The sequence below is a fragment of the Conger conger genome, chromosome 13, assembly GCF_963514075.1.
Source record: "Conger conger chromosome 13, fConCon1.1, whole genome shotgun sequence".
Lineage (NCBI taxonomy): Eukaryota > Metazoa > Chordata > Actinopteri > Anguilliformes > Congridae > Conger > Conger conger.
In genome coordinates this window covers 32,432,825-32,451,518 of record NC_083772.1, presented here as the reverse complement: position 1 = coordinate 32,451,518, position 18,694 = coordinate 32,432,825, and the positions used below count along the sequence as shown (strand labels likewise).

The following is an 18,694-nucleotide window of genomic DNA, read 5'->3' as shown; positions in this document are numbered from 1 at the left end:
CTGGACACTAAAGAAGTGCCCTGAAGGCACAAGCACTAGAGAAAAAAAAAGAAAAATTATAATAAATTAATTTTTTTTCCACCAATTCTTCTCTCTCCCCTCTCTCCGCCTCAGCAGGTTACCACTGAGTGTGTGAGTGTGTGACTGTGAGTGTATATAAGTATGTGTGGAGGCCCAGCTCTCTCTCAGCGCGTGTTGGTGCAGCACAATGGGGCTGCAGGGTTGGAATATGCAGCAGGAGAAAGGCTGGACAGGCAGGATGATAAAAGCAGGGGGAGGAAATGAAACCTGAGCGCTGAAAACAAACCGGGCGGCCTGTCAGCCGGGGAGCCAGGAGCGAGCCGTAATGTGACAGCTCTTCCCACGACGACTCCCTCTCCTCCAACCTTCAGACCACGCTAGAGTCCCCTGCAGGAGCGCGATAAAGAAGCACCTGATTGTGTTTATTTAATCAGCAGTGCATTATGGGTAGATCACCGTGACGTCTCTCACACAGAGAGACATTGCTTTCACAGCCAGATACGGGCTCCCCACAGCTATGGATCACAGCTCTGTTGCGTATGGGTATTCTACACAAGCAGAAAAGTACCAAAAAAGACAAACTGCACATTAATAAAACTACAGTCATGTGTTTTCAGTATCTTCTTCCTACTACTCCTATTTCTGCTGCTACTACTGATATTCTACACATTACATTTTGGCATTACTGCAGGAAGATATGCTAGATATAAATAAATGGACCCCTTTCAGTTTCCATAAGGCATGCCTTTAAACTTATACCTCGGAATTTCTCTGCACATTTATTTAAATAATTATTGAATAATCAATTTCCTTTCATCACATATCTTTCATGTATCTTGACCCCATGCTGATATTTCATATCAACTTCTCTTTAATCCAAACCATGTTAAATGCCGTTGAATATGTTAAATATTGAGAGCCACAGCAGGAGCTATGCGAGACCCTGCTCCTCTAAAAGAAGCAAAGTCTCTGCCTGCCTGTGAACTTAAGGGGATAAGCTCTCTGGGCTTGGAGTAAATCTGCCTTTCTTTGTCCTATCGAATGGATTTGGTTTTCCTTTGGCAGATTTGAAGACACTGAAATGAATGAATGACTTTACTTTGGAAGAGGAAAGTAATTCCTTAAGAAGAGGTAAGGACACCTTCAGGCATGCACAGCCTTAGCAAGCTCAATATGCGTACTGTACAGATAAGTGAGCTGTGCTCTGTACAGGTAAGTGAGCTGTGCTCTGTACAGGTGAGTGAGCTGTGTTCTGTACAGGTTAATGAGCTGTGCTCTGCACAGGTGAGTGAGCTGTGCTCTGCACAGGTGAGTGAGCTGTGCTCTGTACAGGTAAGTGAGCTGTGCTCTGTACAGGTGAATGAGCTGTGCTCTGTACAGGTGAGTGAGCTGTGCTCTGTACAGGTGAGTGAGCTGTGCTCTGTACAGGTAAGTGAGTGAGCTGTGCTCTGTACAGGTGAATGAGCTGTGCTCTGTACAGGTGAGTGAGCTGTGCTCTGTACACGTGAGTGAGCTGTGCTCTGTACAGGTAAGTAAGTGAGCTGTGCTCTGTACAGGTGAGTGAGCTGTGCTCTGTGCTGAATGCTGTGTCTCTCTGCAGCTCTAAACAGGATTTCAATGTGACAGGCAAAGGCTCAGAAACAGAGAGAGAAACAGGGAGAGAGGGGAAAGGGGTGAAGGGAGAGAGATACTGTAGGGAGGAGTGCCCACATGTTCCAGCACAGAATACAGGAAGCCCAAAGGAAAGGAAGTGAAAGGACTTCAGAGTCTGAGGAGGAATGAGGTGAGGTGGGGGGGAGGTGGGGTGGGGGTTGAGATTGGTATGAACATGATGGAAAATGAACACTATATCAAGTACATGATCTGCTGACTCAAGGAGTCTCACGGTTCCTTGTTGTTTGGTCTTTCACAGTTACATCACTGACTCCCCCTCTCCTCTAACTGGACATGGCCGGTGCAAAGGCCCCAAACAACATTCAGTCAGGCATGGCTCAATTCTAACTACAGTTACAGCAGCAGACCCTGCCTGGGGCTGAGCATATGTACATACTGCAGGCTAGAAGGGCCCAAGAACTGTTTATTCAGTAGAGGAAAATCAGGACAGATCATTACTGCAGCTGTAAATAATTTGCTTGTCTACACAGGACCCCCAAGAACACTATATGGCCATTCAGTAGGTGGAGTTTGTGCTGAAGCCTCTTCTCTTGGAGACCTCCTGGCAGGAGGGCGGGGGGGAGGCCTGCCACTGAATCAGTCCATCACCCTGGACGAGTGCACCCAAATGCCATCAGTGAAATACAAAACCAAAAAGCCTGGAACACAAACCGAAGCCAGTGACAAAAAGCACATTTATACAGGAGGCGTGAATGAGGAGCGGTGACTGAAGAAGGTTCCAGAAGATGAATGAGATGTGAGGAAGGTGGGGTGAAAGCAGGTCATTTATCACGCCACTGAGGAGATTAGCCCCGCAGATGCATCAATGAAGCAATAAAAATGCACAACCTTCATCGCTCAGCATGTTTGTATGTTTCTGTGTGTGTGTGCGTGTCTGTGTGTGTGAGTGCAGGAGAGAGAAAGTGTGTGGAAGTGCCTGCTTTTGAAGGGTGCGGCTAGTTTGGCTCAGAATAGTAGTGTGGTGTAGAGGGTGAGTAGGGTAGCTCTCTGTAACAGTGTGGTATAGAGGGTGAGTAGCTCTCTAGCAGTGTGGTGTAGTGGGTGAGTAGAGTATCTCTCTGTAGCAGTGTGGTGTAGTGGGTGAGTAGAGTATCTCTCTGTAGCAGTGTGGTGTAGAGGGTGAGTAGAGTATCTCTAGCAGTGTGGTGTAGAGGGTGAGTAGATTAGCTCTCTGTAGCAGTTTGGTGTAGAGGGTGAGTAGCTCTCTGTAGGAGTGTGGTGTAGAGGGTGATTAGAGTAGCTCTCTGTAGCAGTGTGGTGTAGTGGGTGAGTAGAGTAGCTCTCTGTAACAGTGTGGTGTAGAGGGTGAGTAGAGTAACTCTGTAGCAGTGTGGTGTAGTGGGTGAGTAGAGTAGCTCTGTAGCAGTGTGGTATAGAGGGTGAGTAGCTCTCTGTAGCAGTGTGGTGTAGTGGGTGGGTAGAGTATCTCTCTGTAGCAGTGTGGTGTAGTGGGTGAGTAGAGTATCTCTCTGTAGCAGTGTGGTGTCAAGGGTGAGTAGAGTATCTCTGTAGCAGTGTGGTGTAGAGGGTGAGTAGATTAGCTCTCTGTAGCAGTGTGGTGTAGAGGGTGAGTAGATTAGCTCTCTGTAGCAGTGTGGTGTAGAGGGTGAGTAGAGTAACTCTCTGTAGCAGTGTGGTGTAGAGGTTGAGTAGCTCTCTGTAGCAGTGTGGTGTAGAGGGTGAGTAGCTCTGTAGCAGTGTGGTGTAGTGGGTGAGTAGCTCTCTGTAGCAGTGTGGTGTAGTGGGTGAGTAGACTAGCAGTAGTGTAGTGGTTGAGTAACTGGTTTGTAACCTGGGTGATTACTGTTGTCTCCTCTGTAAGGCTCTTACATTCTGAATAGTGGCAGGATCATGTCTCTCTCCCTACACAAATTACCAGTATTCCTAAGGGTAGATTTACCAAAGCTCATTTGTAGCTGCTAATGATGTAGAATTGCCATTGTCCTTGACCACACACTCACTCCCTTGACTGCAGAGTATTTATCAATAACAACTGTGTTAATATAAGACAGACAAGTCATTTAAATACTGGCCACTAAAATTCATTGAAACACCTCTCACAGTAACATCCAAAATGCATGTATCCAGATGAGTTGAATGAAAACAGTTCTCCTGAAAGAAGAGGGAGAAACAAACAAAAAGGGGGAAAATAAAAAATTTAAGAATGTGGAGATGGAGAATATCCCTCCCTACCTCCCTGTGATCCTTAATTGTTGTCTTTGTGATTTACGTAGTGTTTTGGTATTTTTAGTTGGCTAGGTAAGCAGTATTTGGATAGTTAAGTTTGGTCACTTTTGCTTTGTTGTTTGTTTATTTGTTGTTTAAAAAAAAAAAAAAATCTTTGTTGTACGGGTAGCAATTGAAATTGTACTTCCCTCTAGGGTCTTTCAGCACACTTAGCCCTGGTTATGGGTATGCACTTTATTGTACGTCGCTCTGGATAAGAGCGTCTGCCAAATGCCAATAATGTAATGTAATGTAATGTAATGTAAAAAGAAGGATTTCCTACAAAGGCTCCAAGATGAATTACAGGATGGAAAGAGAAAACGGAGAGTGTTTGCTCAATCAGATACAATAAGAACTGTACATGAAAATGAAGGTGGCACAAATGACAAAAATAATAACTGAATGCACACCTTTCAGTATAAAAGCCCTCTTAAAAGAACAGCCGCCACTGCGTATGCAGACATGGCCAAGTACAGATGAAATTCGGCTGTTATTTAAGAACACAAGTATCCTTCAACCATTTTATTGTGCACAGCAGGGGTTTTTGTGCCCATTCGAAGGTTTTCTTATATCTGTTCCTTAGTTTGTCCGGGAGTCAACATAATATTAACATGAATAAAACCTTCACTGAATGTTGTTTTTCCATGACAGATGCAGTGGAACAGAAAGGCATTTTGGTGAGAGCTTGTATCCCTGTAAAGCCATTACCAGTGAATGATGTGCTTCTCAGATCTAAAGCAGACCTTGCTGAATGCTATTTGCTTTTCAGTGTTTCATATATTCCATATGTATGGCAATAAATAGAGAGCAGAATCACTAAATGAGTTTATCAAGGTCAGAGTCTGATGACAGCAAAACACAATCCTTCATGACAGTATCCCCTCCCCCTATGACTAAACACACCTCCCTCTGCCCCCTCCCACCACACACACACATACACACATACACACACACACACACACACACATACACATACACGTACACACAGACACAGACACACACACATGCAGACAAACATGCACATGCTCACACGCACACGCATAGACACACACACACACACACACTCACACTCTTCTGATGTATTGACAGTATTTTTAACAGCCCCAGAATATAGGGCTTGAAGTAGAGACACATATCAGGGAAACACAGCCCCTGTATCTGTTCATCACACAGAGAAAACTACCCAACTGCAATTAGAGGAAATTGTTTTTCTATTTTCTGGCTCATAATTCCGATTATTGAACCTGCCTACTTTCATTCAATATATCAATGAAGATGAATAATAATACCTCCAATACAATGTGATATACCATACCATGTGAAACATATTTTATGTTTTATGTGATATACATTCACATATATGATATACACTCAGTGAGCACTTTATTCGATATTTATTAGACTTATTCTTTAGACTTATTAAGTCTTCTGCTGCTGTAGCCTCTCCACTTAGTGGTTTGAGGCATTGTGGGATTAAAGATGCTCTTCTGCATACCATGGTTGTAATCAAAGAGGCATTTTTGCCCACAGAACTGCTGCTCACTGGATGTTTTTTGTTTTTCACACAATTCTCTGCAAACTCTTGAGACCGTTACGTGTGAAAATCCCAGGAGAGCAGCCGATTCTGAGACACTCAAACAACCCTGTTTGGCACCAACAATCATTCCATGGTCAAAGTCACTTGGTCTGAAAAATAGCTGAACCTCTTGACCACGTCTGGATGCTTGCATGCATTTAGTTGCTGCCATATGATTGGCTGATTCAATATTTATATTTACAGGCTGGTGTACAGGTCTGCCTAATAAAGTGCTCACTGAGTGTATATTGCAGAGTACTGAATGTATATTATAGGTCTGAATGTATTTCACATTGTACATGCACACATATAATATATTGACAATGACACTGAAGCATTGGAAGCATGAACTAAAATGAAGTAACAGGGCGTAGAGTAACTGTGGATTCACAATTCAGAGTTACAGCGTAGTTTCAATCTGGTCCCATAGGCTAACAGTTAACTTTCATTCACACACTGCTTTACACCTGCCAGTTCCAATAAACATTTTGTGTTTTCAAACAACAAAAATTGAAGGTTTATGAGCAGAGAGACGGTCCTTATTTCCCTGTGCGTCTAAATGTAGGTCAGCGATAGCCTCTCTGGAGAGTGAAAATATTTAATCTGTAGGGGAAAGCCCTGTGCCTTCAGTTCCAATTTAGAGATGATATTGCCCCTGAAACAGGTGAGTCACGGAGAGCATTACTGTAGTAATGATCCGCTATGGTGCTGCGGGAGCACACTCAGAGATCTCTGAAATACAGCCACAGCTGTCCTGTTCAAACTCTATCTGCTCATTTCTCAACCATCCCAGGGAACCTTAAGCGCGATCTCCGTATCGTGAGCAGTGTATTTCTGATTGCTGTGTGTTGTTAAATAGTAAATCTTAGCATGCGTGCAGTAAGAGAGGAAGTGTGTTTTCAGCAGCTCATTAATGAATCATAAATCACCCGCATATGACTCATTTCAACAGGACCATTAGCACAAAGTGTCACCGGCGTCATTAATATCCATTAGGGAGCAGAGTGTCAGGCTTTCTTACCAGAGATGAGAATATGTAGGTGTAGTAAATGGAGAGCATCCCCAACTCTGATGCCTGAGAGAGAGAAAGGGGGAGGGAGGGGGGAGAGGGGGGGAGGGAGGGGGGAGAGGGGCAGAGGGAGGGAGAGAAGGAGAGAGGGAGGGAGAGAGAGAAGGAAAATTGGTCAGAGACTCCTGTGATCACACAGGTCAAGTCTCAGTCAGATAGCTCTGTACTCCAGAACAGACCTCACCGCTGATTACACTCACAGAAATCAGCTCAAAGAGCTAGCGCACTTCTGAAAGAGCACAAGGGTTAAGCATGGTGCAGTTTCTTCTCCTTACGTGATCTGCATGCAGCTTAAAACTTTTATTAAATTACCCTCAAGGACATCCCCTTTTGCCAACACACTTTACAATCAGAGGATCGTATATTACGCACAGGACAGTGCTTGAGGAAACGGAAGTTATTGCCTTCACAGTAAAACCAGTAGGCATGCCTGAACATAAGATGGAGGTGAGGCTAAAAAGCACAGATCTCATTACCTTTGTGCGATTCTCTACAAATCACTTTCATTTCAACACTGGGCCACCTTACCTGATTAAAATGATTCCCCTCTTTTGGTGATAATTAAAATATCCCTGTGACGCACACAAAGGTTACCAAGGCAGTGAACGTCCATTAGTCAAAGTTACAGGGATATGCATGATACTCACCACCATGTAGAATCATCACACAGTCCAAACGACAGGACCGTCTTTATAATCCAAATGTGTCTGGCCTCCTGTTTCACTCCTGTGAATCTCCTCTCTCTCATTCTCACACTTTCTCTGTGTATGCGTGGATGCATAAGGTTGTTCTTCTCACTGGGCGAAAATCCATGGCCCAATACTTTCAAAATGTATTTCAAAATGCTGTTCTTTATTGAGTTTTGTACATATATGTCACATTTCCCCTTCATATTATAGTTATTCATGTGGAAACTTTTAAAATAATGAAATAAATGGTGAATTATAATTGTTGCAACATGATTACCCTGCTGCTATTTGGCTGCTGCTGAATAGCTATTCACATTAAGGTGGTAGCAATGGCAGTAATTAGCTTCCACATGTAGTTCCATTATACATATATTTCAAATGGGCTTGTTTGAGGAAATGAAGAACCTCCCATTACTTAACTCATTATGCACAACAATGTTTTTATTTTACTCTTAATTCAGAAGCTACATCAATACTTCTCACACTGGCATTTAGATTGTGCTCCAGCTATATTTGCTTCAGCTACTTTGGGACTCAGTGAAGCACAAAGACACTGGCTTGCTGCCGTCCTGCAATCAGCACCTGCCAGAAATTACACTGCATCCTACCTCACATACCTGCACACACACCCCTGTACTCCTAACACACACTCCTAACAGTTGTACACATCTGTAGTTCTCCTCAGAAACACGTGGTGTTGCCAGCCTGCTTTTTGTCTCACCAACGACGACAGCCAAACTCACATAGAGTGGAGTCGGAGGAGGACCTTTCATATGCAGCTTTGACATGTAGTCCATGGGCACCCGAGTGTCCAGTGGTGGTTCCTAGAGAGCGTTGATGGTTCCCCCCCCCCCCCCGATACCCTGGGAGATGCCAACACCACATCGCCCTATGGAGCTACTGGCCACAGTCGACATTGGTATGGCCAGGATTCAACCAGAGACCTTGGGGCCCTGCACCGCAATACGGCACCTTGACCGAATGAGCCACCCAGCAGCTCCTCGACTGGGTTATTTCAGCACATATTTTTAAATATAATTTCAGAAATGTTGTTAACAAAGTGGTACATTCATTGTCACACTGTTTTTCTCTGGGATGATTTAGACCTTTGAGGTTGTAACTGCCCCACGTATCAGTTTATTTTCTCACTTATTTAATTTTGGTTCCTACCTGTTTAGTTAAGGTGAGGTTCATTATCATTGTTTCCATACAACACTTTTTGGAGACGCACCACTAAGCAGAAGCATAACAAAGAAGCAACACGGACTGTGGTCTCCACACACACACACAGAATTTAAGTGATAACACAAGTCATGTAAAGAGTTAAATGTAAACAAGGGAAGACGGGGACAGAAAATGAAGACAAGATAAAGCCCCTTATGGTAGTGCAGCCTACGAGGTATGTTATTGATGTGTTTGTGAAATTTATACTAAGATAAGCTAGGCTAAAGCCCGTCCATTCATGTGTGTGTATGTGATTGTTTGTTTTCTATTCTCTTCAGTTCTCACGGGTTGGGTCGGAGCTATAATAAACCCTGTGTTTTAAACGATCTCGGGCCTCATTATTCACTACCTAGAGGAGCTACAGAGGTGCTGCACTGGCACACTGGCACTGCACTGGCACACTGAATCCGAGCATGTAACTGAATCCGCTTTTTAGTGAGGAAGCAGCGGCAAACAGTTTTTAAATGAGGAGCCAACACTGCGTACGACACGACAGGAGCCATCCTCCCCCTGTGGCACGAAAAGAGCCATCGCTAATCAGACAGCCGCAGACGCAAAGGAGGGAGAGAGGAGGAACGGAGGGGAGAGAAAGAGAAGTGAAGAGAGTGGGTGAGTGGGGAGAGGAGAGGGGGGTAGAGAGAGAAAGTAAAAATGTAGAGAGGGGAGAGAGAGAGAAGGGGGGGCGAGGAGCTACATTTATTATCGACAGGAAGACCGAAGTGTCACCATATTACTTGTAGTTGCCATGGCAACCGCAGAGCAACGGAATGGCCTGCGACGGCCATCACATTCTTTCATTAAAGCAGGACGGAGATGGGGGGGGGGGCAGGGACACAAAGAGAGGGAAAGAGAAGACAGGATAAGTGAACGAGGAAGCGAATGACTGGCGAGGGACGGATTAAATGACAGTCCCCTTTGAGTGGTCAGGATCAGCCATGAGGAACAGGCTCTGAGCCGCTACCACAGAAGAAGAAGACAGGCTTCACTTTCCTTTAAACACACAGTGTTTCTGATGGCCGCTGGGATGTAGGGATTCAAACAGATCTCCTTCATCTGCCTTCCCACAATGCTTTGGAGCAAAGTCACCTCGTTGGTACAGCACCCATTAATTGTGTCTGTTTGTGGAATAATGAGGTGTGTGTTAATTATGACATGGCCATATGCTACTGTGTGCTTCTCCCTGGTGATCCTGTCATCTTCAGATGTAATGGCAGCTCTGTAGATGGATGGCAGCAGCCCTGCTGTATTAGGCAGTGCATTAGTGTTTTGTTGGTGCTGTGATGAAGCTCTGTGCTGGGAATCTGTCTGATCTTCATCATTCTCGCTGCTCGTATTCACAGCGGAGTGTGGACAGCAGAGTGTCAAGCTTGTTTAGGTAACAGAGGCACAGCGTGGTACTTTACTCCTCTTTCACCAGTTACAGAAAGACTTTGGGCCTGTTACAGCACCAATTTCATCTTTGCTGTATTCATTACTTATGGTTCAATATTTTTTTATTATATTTGAACTATGGCGCTACCATATATCATTGTTTAGCACACACACACATACAAACACACACATACACAAATATAAATATAAAAATTAAAAAACACTGGCTTGAATTGTCACTTTCAGATTCATGTGTTTTATTAATTGCAAGCTAAATTTACAATCTTGTAAGATACCATCTGGAACTGGAGTTTCTCCTTCAAGACTAAGTCTGTGATCAAAGGCATTAAAACCCATCACTTCACACCAAGCAGCAGCACAGCAATGCCCGTGGGGAGGAGTTATCAAAGAGCACACTCTGAAGGGTGCAAATCGCTCTACGTCCCGTGTGCACTGTCACTGTCACTACAGCGGAATATTTATCAATGACAACTATGCTAATGAAGCCAGCCACACACAACCATCCCCATATCTCTGAGCGCAGATCACCGGGATATCTCCAGTAATGAAACAGACAGCTCGTGTGTTGTGAACCAGGTGAGTGAAAAGAATAGAGACGTCTCATAGAGATTCACAGGAACCTGTTGATGTTCAGTGCTGAAAATGCTAATTCATAATGTACTCTGTCACCTCTCCACCGGGCAGGGCTGGCTTGGTTTTTGTGCCGTAGCAGAGGGGGCAGGAGGGGGACACATGGCCATCTGAGAGATTAATGGCTTCCTCTCGGGCTGGTCTCCCTCCTGCCAGGGCTCGGAAATATTCATGAGTGGCGCTACGCTACTAACCTGCCGGGAGAACGCGTGATTAACGAGTCCCCAGCTGAGGGCCAGCGGGAGGATTTTACGGCCTCCTGCTGAAAGGGTCACATGACAGGCCAATCGCTATGACCCCGTACCTGTAAAGTAATGTAACCCCAGGAGCATACACCGTTAGCCCCCATCTTCTCTGCACCCATACGGGCGGGAGACTGTGGGGGAAAACCTCATGCATTGTTCCCAAAACAGCTGTCTTCCTGTAAATCCCCCTACTAGGGTGCAACATCCTTTACGGCACGGGAAGGTTTCAGGAAGCACGGCCTGTTGGGCCCAGACATTATTCTCTTTGACCCCCCTTCCTTACTCCCTCCCTCTCACATCTCCCCCATTCCTCAGTTTCCCTGAAAGTATGCATAAAGCATCGGATGTTTCATGACAAAGTCATGTTTCAGTGCGACTGGTGCAATGGTTTCATTTCTGCAACAGCAAACCTTGGACATCATAACCAACCAGGAACCAAGGAGAAACTGTGGAGCTCTGCCCCAGTGAAAGCCATGTGCCTCAACACCCCTAATCAAATCTTGTTTCCTGGGGAAGCCTGGCTCCAAATTCCAAATGGTTATAAACGCCAGATGGTTCATTGGTTCATTGCGGACCCATTTGAGTGGTCAACATCAAAGGCCTGATTTTGGATTTAAGGAGACCAAACCAAGCAATCGGGGAGGATGCACCGTGCACGTAACTTCTATGTACAGGGTGTCTGTAGCCAGACCCCCGTATGTAGGTTTTATTACCAGGTATGACTTTTAAGACCTCCTAATTTCGTAATCCTAATCGTAAATTGGTTTCCTTTGTAATGCTTTCATGTATATTTTATTTGGAACTAGAGTGTAATTACGTATGTAATCTGCCTGGCTGCTGGGGCGGCCTGTAGCGTAGTGGTTAAGGTAAATGATTGGGACATGCAAGGTTGGTGGTTCTAATCCCGGTGTAGCCACAATAAGATCCGCACAGCCGTTGGGCCCTTGAGCAAGGCCCTTAACCCTGCATTGCTCCAGGGGAGGACTGTCTCCTGCTTAATCTAATCAACTGTATAAGACGCTCTGGATAAGACAGTCTGCCAAAATGCCAATAATGTAATGTAATGGTAAAATCAATTGTTAAAACTTGATCTGTGTGGTTTCGCTTACTGAACACTCACTGTTACACAGGGAATGCTTGGTTACCCCCTCGGGTTGGTCTAGGGAGGATGTAAATTTACGCTTAATGTATCACGGCGTATAGCACCCGTAGACCTCTGATGGTAAATCTCTCGCCTCCGCGTGGTAGTTCATTCATGTCGAGAACAGCCGTAGCTTGTTGGTCTTCTTGGGTCCCTAGGCTGTAAACAGATATACCTATTCCTGCGACCTCTGGAATGACTGCAGATATCTAGCCAGTTTGTGAGACGTGCACATAATGCGCGATGTGACATGCGGCAGTACCAGCAGAGGATTGTTCAGGGAGCCAGTTACGGTACAGGATTTCTGTAGCGATCAAGTCTAAATTATAAATAAGACATCCACCAAATGTGGATAACTAATTTAAATTATTATTCTAAATGGAGTCAGATAAACAAAGGTGAATGTATTGGCCCCATTGTGGAGATTCTTGGTGAGCCTGGACCAGGTAAAGAGTGGAAGGCAGAGTGGTACTACTGTCTTTGTATCGTGGTTTATTTATTGGCTGATCTAGACTCTCTGCATAGGGGCCACTAATTTTTAACCCTACTAATATTCTTTCAGCAACACCAGAAGAACAAGCATGCTGATACCTTCAGCCCTCGCTAAATTCCGTTGTTGGGTTAGCGTGGGGTTTTACAGCTGATCACATAAATAAGTCGGTGTAATAAAGTAAAAATGTTCTTGGTGAGTATAGTTTGGTGTGCGGTTGTGTATTGGGATATTATGTATATGTTACATGGGTATGTGTATAGTTGCATGTGCTGGGGTATATAATTGAGTGTGGAGTTAAATGTGTATAATCGTTTGTGCTATAAGTGTGATGCAGGTACAAGGCAGGAAAGGTACATGTGTGGCTAGCAGACCTGAGTGAGATATGTAATTGTTTCAGATTCAAATACATATCTATGCTTTACTGAGCTTGTCTGATTTATTGCAACCTATGAAATAAGTGCAAACCCTGTCTTCTGTTACTCTTGGTTGCACCAGGCCAAATCAATCGAGCAAAGAGAAAGTATTTGAATGATAGGTATCACCCAGTTGTGATGCAGGTACTGGGCAGGTGTGGTGTAGGTATGATACAGGTACAGTGAGGTTCAGACAGGTGTGGTGTAGGTATGATACAGGTACAGGGAAAGAGAGGTTCAGGCAGGTGTGGCTCAGGTGTGGTGTAGGTGTGGTACAGGTGTAGGGAGGTTCAGGCAGGTATGGCTCAGGTGTGGTGTAGGTGTGGTACAGGTGTAAGGAGGTTCAGGCAGGTGTGGTGTATGTATGATACAGGTACAGGGAGGTTCAGGCAGGTGTGGTGTATGTATGATACAGGTACAGGGAGGTTCAGGCAGGTGTGGCTCAGGTGTGGTGTAGGTGTGGTACAGGTGCAAGGAGGTTCAGGCAGGTGTGGTGTAGGTATGATACAGGTACAGGGAGGTTCAGGCAGGTGTGGTGTAGGTATGATACAGGTACAGGGAGGTTCAGGCAGGTGTGGTGTAGGTATGATACAGGTACAGGGAGGTTCAGGCAGGTGTGGTGTATGTATGATACAGGTACAGGGAGGTTCAGGCATGTGTGGTGTAGGTATGATACAGGTACAGGGAGGTTCAAGCAGGTGTGGTGTATGTATGATACAGGTACAGGGAGGTTCAGGCAGGTGTGGTGTAGGTATGATACAGGTACAGGGAGGTTCAGGCAGGTGTGGTGTAGGTATGGTACAGGTGCAGAGAGAAACACACAGTGACACATAGGGCACCTGGAGGGAAACAGACAGGAGTGACCTCTGACTTGCCCAAAGTCCTGTTCAACCGGACACAACAGGTTCTATAATCTCACCAGATATTGAGATCTGGATTTGCACCATTAAAGGTTGTATCCATTGAAGTCAAACATTCATATCATAGTACATTCATCTACAAAACATGATGACAAAGTGACAAAGAATAATACTGGGATGTTCTGTACTGACACCATTTTAAATGCCTGCCTCCAACCACCATTAGGAAGCAGATAGAGCAAGAAGAAATGCAGGGGCTGACCATCTGCTGCTCAAACGTGTGCTATAGGGATGTGTCTTATACCTGCGTGACTGCTAACTGTGCTGTGGGCATGTGCCTTATACCTGCATGACTGATAACTGTGCTGTAGGCATGTGCCTTATACCTGTGTGTCTGGTAACTGTGCTGTAGGCATGTGCCTTATGCCTGCGTGACTGATAACTGTGCTGTAGGCATGTGCCTTATACCTGTGTGTCTGGTAACTGTGCTGTAGGCATGTGCCTTATGCCTGCGTGACTGATAACTGTGCTGTAGGCATGTGCCTTATACCTGTGTGTCTGGTAACTGTGCTGTAGGCATGTGCCTTATACCTGTGTGTCTGATAACTGTGCTGTAGGCATGTGCCTTATACCTGTGTGTCTGGTAACTGTGCTGTAGGCATGTGCCTTATACCTGCACGACTGATAACTGTGCTGTAGGCATGTGCCTTATACTTGTGTGTCTGGTAACTGTGCTGTAGGCATGTGCCTTATACTTGTGTGTCTGGTAACTGTGCTGTAGGCATGTGCCTTATGCCTGCGTGACTGATAACTGTGCTGTAGGCATGTGCCTTATACCTGCGTGTCTGATAACTGTGTAACTCTGCTGTAGGGATGTCTCTGACCTTCAGCAGCTGGCTTTTCATGTTCTTTTTTACTCACATATTAGTATCACTCAGTCCTGTGCTATGATGCCATTATGTGATTATATTAAAGCTTCAGAGTCGCTTTCTCCTTCCTAAACTGCATCACTGAGATTGACTGATATCATACCCGTCACCTGGCACATGAAGACAGTTCCATTACACAGCTAATAAAAATAAAGGCACAACGGGTAGCTTTTGTATGATGGAGCAGAGTCTCTAGGGAATAGGTTTTATCTGTCAGGAACGCAAGGACACGGTTGCATGAATCAAAAGAAAGAAAAAAAAAGTCAAAACAATATAAAAGACAAATGAGGCAAATCAGAAAGACAAAATATAAATAAATATACTGTGAATTTCACAAGATTGGTGAGGCTTTCATATTGAAGTCCAGTTCAGTTGTGTACTTTCTCCATCTTGTCCACACTGGGTGACCTCAATCTCTGATTCACCCAACTCTCTGTTGCCATAAAAGGAAAGTGAGATTGTGTCCAAGACGTTAATCAGACATATTAATCAGAGACATTAATCTCCCTGGCACCTCACTACCCCTTTACCCCCAAAATACGATGGCAGAGAGAAGTCTGAAGTAGCATGGGGTAAGGTCAGCTCTATAGATTTCTGAAAGTTTAAATGAATAAGCCAGTTGTCATTCTGAAAAAGGGTGGTTATTTGAGGAGGTAACCCCCCAGTAGAACACAATTTAAAAAAATATTAGGGGGAAGAATAATGCAAGAGAATTTGTAAAAGATAAGGCTTCGCCCCTGTCTTGGAGTCATCCATAGTTCCTTTAGGCTCTGACCAATTGTGCTAGTCTAAGTCTAATGCAGTATGACCAATCACAGCGGGTTCACCAAGGGGTGCATTTTGGACGCAAACGGGTGAAAAAAATATTGCTTTTCCAACACACATTTATGAAATAGAGAATCTCTCTTCAACTTCGCAAAACATAATTCAAGAAGACACTTGTCACAGGTTTGAAGGGCCGACACAAGGAGCTGTAGTGTACTGCAGACAGCAACACGTTTTCCAGACCGCAATCACTGAGATGCACAAGTCATACAGAGCCTGAAAGACTCCAGTACTTACTACTACAAATGAGGACCTTGAGACCACACAACGGTGACACAGAAAGGTGTAATTCAGACAGGAGAGCACAGACATTTTCAGAGTAGAGGTTACAGGGTGAATACGTGAGTCATTGCACAAATAAAGAGTCGCTGCCACAGGGATGGGAATGCTGAATGCTGAGGTCACAGAGGAGCTCATCTGCATAAGAAATGAGTCAGACTTGTTGTGCTGAACCTGTTTTCAGCACTGTGACTGGGCCTGTCTTTCAGATGAACATGCTGACGAACACACACCTGCTCCCTGTGGCTCACGGTACCGTACAGCATGGAACAGGATTTGAGAAAATGCCAATTTGCAAGCTTGTTGAGTGAACTGTGAAACAGTGATACAGAATCCTGGGTGTTTACATAAATGTTTGGGAAGGTATTCAAGTGAGGTATGGGGTAGCTTTTGCAGCTCCTTAGATACATGTGGGAGGGTTGGATAAAAAAAGGAATGGGCATGGATGTGTAGGCAGGTTTGTTGGAGTGAGGTGGATGTCTGAATAGCTTTCGGGGAGTAGTCCAGGTTTGTTGTAATAGATGTGGATGCCTGAATAGCTTTCGGGGAGTAGTCCAGGTTTGTTGTAATAGATGTGGATGTCTGAATAGCTTTCGGGGAGTAGTCCAGGTTTGTTGGAGTAGATGTGAATACATTATTGGTTTAGGGGAGTAGGCATGGATGTGTGTCCAGGTTTTCTGAACTTGGCTGACTCCACCTGCAGTTAAACGAGACTGGTGGTGAGGAGATGAAGAGCAGAGGCCTATCTGCTTCACCTCAGCTGTTTACAGCCTCCTGTTCTGATTATTCTCTCTGTCCGAGAGGTGCTGCTCTCCAAGCTGCCAAATGCAGAAGAGGTTTATCTTCAACCAGGAGTTCCACATTAATCTAACTGGTCAGCAAAGAAGCTTTTACAACCCGTGTGATTTTCCGTCCGGCCTGAAGTTCCATCTGAACTGACCAATAAAACACCTCCAGCTGGCAAGCGCAAATGAGATGATCTAGATGATTCCACCTGTAAACTGGCATTCTGTCTTGGAGCTGAGAGACTTCCTGGTGGGTCGGTGTAAATGAGATGCCATATGGTAAACCAGAATATTATAAACCATACATCTGTGCTCCCGTTCCTCTGAAGACCAGCAGGATAAAAGCCACCTGCATTAAAATATAAGACACCTTCTACTGAAGGGTGTAGGGGGAGGATAGCCACAGCCAAAGCTAACATTTCCTGATGTGTTATGAAACCTGGCTCCCAGAAATGAAGCCACAGGCCCCGCTGTGGACACAGAAGAGGGGCTGGAGCTCAACTAAGGAGGGGTTTGGAGGGTTGTACAGCAGGCAGAACTGGCTTGAAACCGTGTTGAACATGTGCTGTCACTAAAAGAGCATACATTACCATGCCATGCCTAAAGATGCGTGACGAGGAAAGGCAGACAGATGCCACTGAGGGGATGGCTGTGCCTACTTACAGGAGTCAATAATGATCAGGTCAGAGGTTCAGTCTCCCGAGTGAGTGGAGAGCTGTTGATAAACAGGAAGAGAGTCACTGATCTTAGATCAGTGGTGAGCCCTTTGAACAAGGGCCATCTGATCCCAATCTCGCTGTTCTTTTGCCTCTAATAGTGCCTCTCTCCATGAGAAGGGATACCTTTGCCCACTCCAAAATAGACACACCCTGACTAAACCGCTAAACCAGCCTAAAACTGCTAATTCCTTTGCTGTTGTTTCGGTACATAATGCAGTTGCACTGTGAAACAGAATTAGCAGCTTCTGTGTTCCCCTTCCTTTCCCAGTACACCTCTCTCCTAAAAAGATCTTCTTTCTTCAGGAGACATATCTTGGCTTATTGTTACAGAGCGAACAGGGCAAAATTAAACTTTTACTGAGGAAACTGATTAATTCTAGACTACATTTTTAGATTAAATACTTTAAAGTTATTCCATACATTTTGCTGCAGGGTGTTCTGTGAGAGGCTATATGTTCTGAATAAATTCAGTACAGCACCGCAGGCTGTCTGATAGAACAGATCAGTCAATATCAAAGGAATTATTGTAATACAGATTATTTTAAGCGACTCTGTTATAGCAGTTCCTGCAACACAGATTATGTGCCAGGTATATACTGTATGCTTCATATGTAATTGCTAGTTATGAGATACATTATTTGTTCGGCTTATTGCCAAAGTTGCAATGCGACACACCCCTTTCATTGGTACATACAATTTTGTCATGGTTAAAATGTGTTACAAAATAGTTACAGATATTTGTATTTGTCTCCACTGCACTTCCACACTCCCCTGTCTGTATGAAATAGAGTGACAGACATACAGACACCAGGTCCAGACAGTGTCACACAGACAGGTCCAGACAGTGTCACACAGACAGGTCCCTACAGTATCAGACAGGCAGGCTGTTTATTACAGTGGCTTGGCAGAACAGCGGGTTCTGTACACTGCTGCACCTGCATACTAATATTTCACAAGACCCACTCCAAGCGGTGTGACTGAACATTCTCACACGGACAAGCAGCCAGGGACCATGATTCACAGGGGACAAAGAATTAGGTATAAGAGGGCCTACACATGAACGCAAAAGAGTCTCTCCACCACAGAGAGACAGAGACTGGAGTTATTGGAGAGACAGAGTCACTGGAACCTGCCCACTTCAGCTCTGCGACACAAATGTTCAGTTCCCTGCTGAAAAACCAGCTTGGCCATGCTGGTTAACCAGCTCATACCCAGCTCATTTTCAAGCTGGTCAAGCTGGCATAGCTGGATTGTACAGCAGGTTTTGTTTGGCCAGTAGAGTGTGATGCTATGAAACATCCTATTCAAGCACCATGCCCCATCCCACACCATGCCCAGGACAGCACCACAGACCTGGGTCAAACACGCAATCCTTTTGGATTCAGATTATTTTCTGTGCGTGATTGATCTTGCCTGGTGCAATTGAGCCAGCAATGAGGACCATAAATTGAGGTTTGCTTTGAGAATATTTCATAGCTTCCAATACACCAGACAAGCTCAGTAC

The 18,694-nt window shown here is 44.8% G+C and overlaps 1 long non-coding RNA gene across 1 annotated transcript in view; it reads right to left on the bottom strand.

Moving 5' to 3' along the window:
* The window catches only part of LOC133108553 (uncharacterized), a 179,645-nt gene that overhangs the window by 27,140 nt on the left and 133,811 nt on the right, over positions 1-18,694 (bottom strand). The window contains exon 4 of the long non-coding RNA XR_009704671.1: positions 6,519-6,572. This is a non-coding gene — a long non-coding RNA (uncharacterized LOC133108553). The remainder of the gene's footprint in view (positions 1-6,518; positions 6,573-18,694) is intronic.